General features: G+C 36.5%; 1 protein-coding gene across 2 annotated transcripts in view; it reads right to left on the reverse strand.

Annotated features, from left to right (window-relative positions):
• Positions 1–8,065, reverse strand: part of EDIL3 (EGF-like repeats and discoidin I-like domains 3) — a 595,610-nt gene that overhangs the window by 569,081 nt on the left and 18,464 nt on the right. The window lies entirely within an intron of this gene.

Below are 8,065 nucleotides of genomic sequence, written 5' to 3' on the forward strand. Positions count from 1 at the left end.
TCTCTCTCTTCTAGAGCACCCAGATGATTGTAGGTCAGTCATATATAAGGAGTATTTATATCTCTTTTCATAGTAATAAAAACCTTCCCAAGATTGCTTTCATCATGCTTATTAAATAAATCTTAGCGATCTTTTAAATAATTTTATGATATCTTACATATTCAAGGAGCTTACTGTTGATCTATCAAATCTGAGAACCTAATATTAATATATTTCATAAATTCCAACTTGGTATTTATTATATCTATATAGATTCTTATTTTATACTCTTATGAAAGAAAAATCAAATCATAAGTTATTTGCTTTAAGCATAAGGAAAGCTTTATTCCTAAAAGAAACATTTCTGATTATGCAAGCATTACTTACATTATTCATAATTTTCAAATAATGAAACACAGGGTACTCTTTTCCAATACCAAGAGAGGTGATTTGTCAAATTATATGCTGAGTGGAAGACATTCTTTTTAAAAATTAAAAGCTGACAGTTAAATCACCCCCAGTTTGCATATTTAGGAACAAGAGGAAAAATCCTGACACAAAAATAATAGGTCAAGATTTATTGGGTATTTCAATGATGTTATTAATGAATTAAATGACCAAATAAGTGCTCAGGTATTTTAATGTTTGATTTCTACAAGTAACTTCTTTATTGTAAGCAATGTCTAATTATTTGTATTTATTTGCTGAATGCCTGCTGAGGTACCTCCATATCAAAATGGAGACTCCATCATCTCTCCTTTGAAACACTTCCATATCTACATGGAGACACCTCTTTAATGTATACAGAAATAACTCATATCTACATGGAGAGATCCTGTATGTTTACCCAAGAGGCTTCCCTAGCTGATTTTCCTAGCTGATTATAAATAAGATCAGATACAGTTAATCATCTTACACTTAATTGCTAACACAATTAGAAATGCCCAGTTTATCCTCAGCTTTCAAGTAAATCACACTAACCCACCTTGATGCAATTATGCCAAGCTAAAGGCTCACTCACAGATTGTATTCTATATTCATATCTGTTCAATTTATATGTTGAGGAAATTATCTGAGAAGCTGGACCCTATGAAGAGGAATGTGGCATTAGGATTGGAGGGAGACTCATCAATAACCTGTATTATGCAGATGTGACACATTATACTTGCTGAAAGTGAGGAGGACTTGAAGAACTTGTTGCAGAAGATCAAGGAATAAAGCTTTCAGTATAGATTGTGTCCCACTATCAAGAAAACAAATTTTTTACCACTGGGCCAATAGGCAATGTCATGATAGATGAAGAGGGAGGTTGAGACTGTCAAGAGCTTCATCTTGTTTGGATCCTCAAGTAACACCCTTGGCATGAGCAGTCAGGAAATAAGAAACACATTGCAATGAGAAAATCTGCATTTAGGGACCCCTCCAAATTACTGAGGGAAAGTGATGTCAGTTTGAGGACTATGATGCATCTGATTCAGGCCATAGTCTTTCAATTACTAGCTATGCTTCTGAGAGCTGGATAATGAATAATGATGGCAGAAAAATAATTGACACCTTTGAAGTGTAGTGTTGGAGAGAAGAACACTGAACATCCCATGGGTGGCCAACAGAACGAACAGATATGTCTTGGAGAGGGTGCAACCTGAGTGCTCTTTGGAGGCAAGAATGATGAGGCTTAAACTCACATACTTTGGACATGTTGCTTAGAGGCACTATTCCTTGGAAAGGGACATGGTTTTGGGAAGTGTGGAGGGTCAGCAAAGAAGAGGATAACTCTCAACCAGGTGGATTAAGATAGTGGCTGCTGCAATGGGCTCTTGTGTGTCAGGAAGAATGAGGATGGAACAGGACAGGACCAGATTCAGATCTTTTGTTAATATGGTCCCTATGAGTTGTACTTGATTTGATGACACCGAACAACACATCAACACTTCTGTATCTCCATGGAGATACAGATCTTGAGTTCAAATGGTATAATAAAGTTCCTAAGAGTTAAATGCAAAAAAAATCTCAACACAATTTTTTCCAAAGAATATAACAAAATAAAGAAATAATGTTGTTGTTGTTACGTTCCATCAAATTGCCTGCAACTCATAGTGAACTATGTACAACAGCTCTGAACCCTGCACTGTCCTGAGTTAATCTCATCGTCTCTGACAGACCTAATCCAATTTCACTAGTCACTGAGGCAATCTGTCTCATTCTGTGTCTTCCTTTTCTGCACTTTCCCTCTACCTTTCCAAGCATGATATTCTTCTCCAAGGACTGGTCCCTCACAGCTGTATGCCCCAAATTTGTGATATGGAGCTTCAAAACCCTCCATGAGGCAACATGGTTTCAGCCTCTCTAGTTCATTGCTGCAACTGGATTGAGCATGTTGGACATCTAGTTGAGAGTCTTTTCTTTATTCACACTCCACTGTTTCAAGCATGATATCTTTATTCAAGACTAATCTTTTTAGACAAGATGCCCAATGTTTGTGAATCTAAGTTTCAATATCCTAACCTGTAATCTAAGGAACATGCTGGTTGTACTTGCACCAAGACAGCCTTGTTTGTTCTTTTGGTAGTCCATTCAATGCTCTGCACCAATATCACCATGAAAAGGCATTAATAATTCTTCATTAATCTTCCTTTTTCCTTGTTCACTTTTGTATGTAAATGAAGCAATAAAAATGACCACGGTTTATGTTAGATGCACATTAGTATTTTAAATGATAATGTTGTGCTTTTGTACTTTAAAAAGATACCTGACAGTAGATACACATACAGAAACACATATTTTTTTTAAACTTTATGGCTGTTGCTACAGTGGGTGTTGAATGTGTATCCAAGTAAAATATAATCATTAACAACTTCAATATTATCTTCCATTTACCACTATGTTGCTTATGGGTCAAGTTTTAAGGATTTATGTTTTCTTCATGATGAGATTTAATCCTTATTGAAGGCTACAGTCTTCTTTAGTAAGTGCTTAAAGTCTTTACTTTCGGCAAGAAAGATTAAATCATTTGTGTAGCACAGATTGCAGATGAGTTTTCTTAGAATTTTAATGCCAGACTCTTCTTAATGTAATCCAGTTCTTTAATATTTGCTCATCATACATGTTGAATAAGTATGGAAAAAATATACAGGCTTGACTCACAACACCTTTCCTGATTTTAAACTATTGGCCATTATTCTATATACTTATTGCTGTTGAGTCTGAACCAACTTATAGCTAACAATCTAGCAGTTTTTTGGAGGCTGTAAACCACAGAAGAGGAGACTGCCCATCTTTCTTAGGAAGTGCACTGGTGGATCCAAAGCACTTGCTTGGATTGGTAATGCAACTCCTTATTCTCTAGGCTACAAAAGAGAAATAGAAATCAATCTACAATGGCACAAAAGCTCACATCTGCATGAATCGAAATGATTAACATCTCAGGAAACAATAAAGGTTGATAAGGCTATTAGGAAATTGAAACTCTTACACAGTGCTGGTGACACTATAAAATGATATATCTACTGTAAAAATGGCACAGTGTTTCCTCAAAAAGTTAAAAATCACTGTTATCTAACAGTCTCAATCCTAGTGATATAAGAACAGTAATAAGAAGGGACATATGCATAGCAATTTTTATAACACTGTCTATCAGTCACAATAGCCAAAAGCCCTAGTCCGTTAACAGATGATGGAATAAACAAAATATGCTATCATGAGAAAAATGGATAAAAATATATGCTAAAAGCATACAATACAACAGAAATACTATGCAATGATGAATCAGAGTAATGAATATATTAAATATTTTATATTATAGATTACTCTGGGAAGCATTATACTGCATAAAAGAAGCAATTGACAAAAAAACAAATATTGAATGATAACATTTTTATAAAAAGTCAAGAATAAGCTTAAACACAGAAAGCAATATTTATTATTATTATTATTATTATTATTATTATTATTATTAATAGGAAGGAATAGATGGAGAATTATTACTAGATGTATGTTAGTTCTAGTGAAAGGAAAGGAATTATGCAATATGGCAGTAATCAGCACAATATGACTGAAGTAAAAGAAGAAAAATCAAGAGGTACTGAAGAATAAAAGACAGCTAGAATAACTGGTATAAAGATATAAAATTCTGCAAGAAAATCAATGTGTTCATTATGTGCTGTCGGGCTGGAAGTGACTCATAGCTGAGCCCCCAGCAGGTTCTCAGAGGTTATAATACCATAGGAGGATATTGTTCATCTTTTTCTTACAGAATACCTACTGGAGTTGAACCACACACAATACCTTAGGGTTATCAGTGTGACTTCTTATCACTAGGCGACAAGAGCTTTAGAACATTACTAGCAACCAAAAAAATGTGTGACTGGGAAATTATATGAGTATATACACATGAAAATAAGTGGATACCTACATGCACTTAAGTATATATTCACTTCTGTATATAGACACACTTATATATTATTCTTGTTGTTTGCTGTCAAGTTAGAACTGACCCATAGCTGACCCTCTGGTGGGTATTCAGAGGCAGTAAATCACCCAAGAGGGGACTGTCTATCTAAATCCATGAAGCAACAAGTGGATTTGAACTGGATGTTTTTGAGTTTGCAGCAAAGCTTCCTACTACTAGGCCACCAGAGCTCCCTTCATTTATGTAAACATACATATACATACTCTTGTGTGTATATTGTTGTTTATGTGCCATTCAGTCAAATGAGACTCACAGCAACCTTATGTATAGTAACTCTGAACCAATCTCACTGCTTTCAATATACCTAACCCCATTGCCACAGTTACTGTGTCAATCCATTTCATTTAAGGCTTTCCTCTCCTATTCCTCAATCCTTCCAAGAATGATGTCCTTCTCCAACGACTGGTCCCTTATGACAACACACCCAAAGTATGTGAGATGGAGCTTACAAATCTTTGCCTCCAAGAGGCAACTTGGTTTCACTCTCTCCTGGACAGACCTGTTTGTTTCTTGGAAGTCCATGGTATGGTCAATGCTCTTCTCCAATACCACAACTCAAAAGCATCAATTCTTTTCCTTTCACCCTTAGTCATTGTTCAGATCTCTGATGTGTAACAACTGTAAATATATTCATATTAATACAACACAAATGGACACATAATAGGTATGTATATTATGTTACTCTTGGCACCAGCAGTCAGGATAACAGAAGAAGAATAGATGTCTTTGAGTTGTGGTGTTGGAGAAGAGCCTTGAACATACTGTGGACTAACAAGAAAACAGATAGGTCCATCTAGGAAAGGGTGAAACAAAGTTTCTATTTGGAGGCTATGATTTTGAAGCTCCATCTAACATACTTTGGGTACATGGTCAGGAAGGATTGATCCTTGGAGAAGGACATCATACTTCAAAAGGGTGCAGGGACAGCATAGGAGAGGAATTTAGAGTAAGATGAACTGTTACAGTAAATGGGGTCAGAGTCAGTGAGGCTGGCTCAGGACAGGGCAGTCTTCAAAGCTGTTTTATATAGGGTCACTATGAATCACAGGTTACTCGATGGCACATAACAACAACATTATGTTATAAAGCTATGGAGCTCTAGTGGTGTAGTGGCAAGAAGCTGTGCTGCAATCCTGAAGGCACGCAGTTCGAGGTCACCAGCTGCTCTGTGGGAGAAGGATGAGCAATCTCTTCCCATGAGATTAATTACCTCTGAAAACCCACTGGAGGGTCAGCAATGGATTGGTTCCAACTCGACAGTACTCAACAACAACATATGTTATATAATCATATATGTTATAATATATATAAAATAAAGGGAACTTGGACCTAGTGGTAAGGTACTGTGCTACCATCACAAAGGCATGTGGTGGTTCAAATCCACAAGCTGCTCTGTAGGAGAAGGATGGACAATCTTCTCCCCTGCTATTAACTGTCTCTGAACTCAATAGTACACAGAAACAACTGAAGGCTCGTGGGTAAGAATTGTTCTGTAGACCTAAAGTTTGTAGTTGTTGAGTTCAGTCATTACAGAATGAGCCTGTAGCTGACTTTTCAGTGATTTTTAAGAGGCTGTAAATCACACAACAGAAGATCCTTCTCCCACAGAGCACCTAGTGAATGACACTGTCCATCCTGTTGTCACTGTCTGGCTAGTTGATTTGAACTGCATGCCATAATTATGGCAGCACAGTTTCTTAGCACTGTTGTTGTTAGGTGCTGTTGAGTCATAGATGATTGCTAGCGATCCTATGAATGAAAAGCCTGAACACTGTTCATAGAGTTTCAGGAGGCAAGCCATTTCAGAAGTAGACGCCATTCCTTCTTTGAAGCTTGTTTTAATGAGGGAGCTCCCCCAAACACTGTCCACCATGGGTAACCATTTTCACATTTGACACATCAGTGTCACAGTGTTTAGCATCACAGCGACCACAGTTTCCTCAGAACAGCAATGCACAGACCAGTGTTATAGCACCTAGAAGAATGTTTGACAGAAAAACAATTTGAACCAGGCCTGAGAGCCCTTTGGAGCTTTAAGCCATGGCCTGCCTTAAACCCTAGGCCAAGCCTCAAAGGCCTCGCTCCTGGGGGGAAGAGCAGTCCTACATGTCAAGCAACAAGCCCAACAAAGCACACAACCCCAAAAACTTGTGATTACTTGTGCACATGGACCACCATGCTCAGACAGCAAGAAGCCACAGAGATCCTGGGTGGAGTCATCCAGGAAGGAAGGACATGGCTGCCTTCTCACTGCTCTTCATTTCCAGGCCATTCTGATACACCAGATGCTTCCCAGAGAAAGAAGGGCAATCTCCTCCCATACAATTTACAGCCTCTCAGTGCACACTGGAGAATCAGTTAAGAGTTATTTCTGAGTCAAAGGCAATGAGTCAAGTTAATATATAATACAGAACATTGGAATTCAATTATAGGAGCTTCTTGGATATTGCCAAACAACTCATGGAATTGAATTACTGGATCTGAAGGCTGTAAGAATCATGATCTAATTATGGATCATTGTCTTGTCTTTGAGAAAATCTAAGTCCATTGGGAAAATAGAACCAGCTAATATAAATATACTCTTTCACGTTCTACTTGGCTGAACAGAATCTTGCTCCTTAAAAGTTTAAAAATTACTATCAGTGGTTTTATATCTATAATCTGACAACTATTCCTCATTTAATGAAAAATTGATAATATGTTATATAAAAACACCCTGTTGATAAACATCTAAAATCACTTTTATATAAATGATATTATCCACATTTATTAAGTAAGGATTGGGCACAGAGAAAAATGTATTTTTTTGCATGTGAATTTTTTTTTATTCTAAACTAAATTTTTCTATAAATATACTGGTTCTAGTATGGGAATGGATAATTAGGGATATCTACACTTCTTCATTTCAAATGTATTTTATAGTCCCCTTTTGTGTTGTTATTGTTTAGTTTTTTTGAAAGCATTACTGCAAAATTGCTAGAAATTGGTACAACCACTCTGGAAGGCACTTCCTTAAAAAGCTGAACATAGAAATTCCATATGACCCAGCTATTCCATTGCTTGTAATATACCCCAAGAACAATGTTCATAGCATCATTTTCAACACTGAAAGAACATGGAAAGAGCCCAGACATCCAACCACAGTAAATGAATTTAAAAGTTGTAATGAATTCATACAATGCAATACTACGCAGCACACGGGAACAATCATTTTATAAACTACCACCTAACTTGGGAGGTACTGGCCAGCATAATGCTAAAGGGAACTAACTCAGTCCCACAAGAACAAATACTGTATATACTGTTTAAAACATTATCCAAAGCAGAGGAAGAGAGGGTGAAAATAGAGAGGTGAGGCTGGGGGAGGTAGGTTGTTAATCATAGGGTTGCACAATTTGATGACTGGGTGGGGTAGAGGAAACAGGAAGGATATTTTGCATTCAAACTTTGTAAATAAATCAGAGTAATACTAAAATAAAAAATGTTAGAATTTAGAATGACAAGCTAACAAATTCTACTCATTAGTTAAGGATAGATAGTATCATAAATCCATAAGAAAATGGGTTAACAAGTTATATTATAGTTGCAAATTAATAAAATAATAAGTTTATTAATTAT

This window comes from Elephantulus edwardii, unplaced genomic scaffold (assembly GCF_000299155.1).
Source record: "Elephantulus edwardii isolate Elephantulus edwardi_28Jun2011 unplaced genomic scaffold, EleEdw1.0 scaffold00082, whole genome shotgun sequence".
In the NCBI taxonomy this organism is placed as follows: Eukaryota; Metazoa; Chordata; class Mammalia; order Macroscelidea; family Macroscelididae; genus Elephantulus; species Elephantulus edwardii.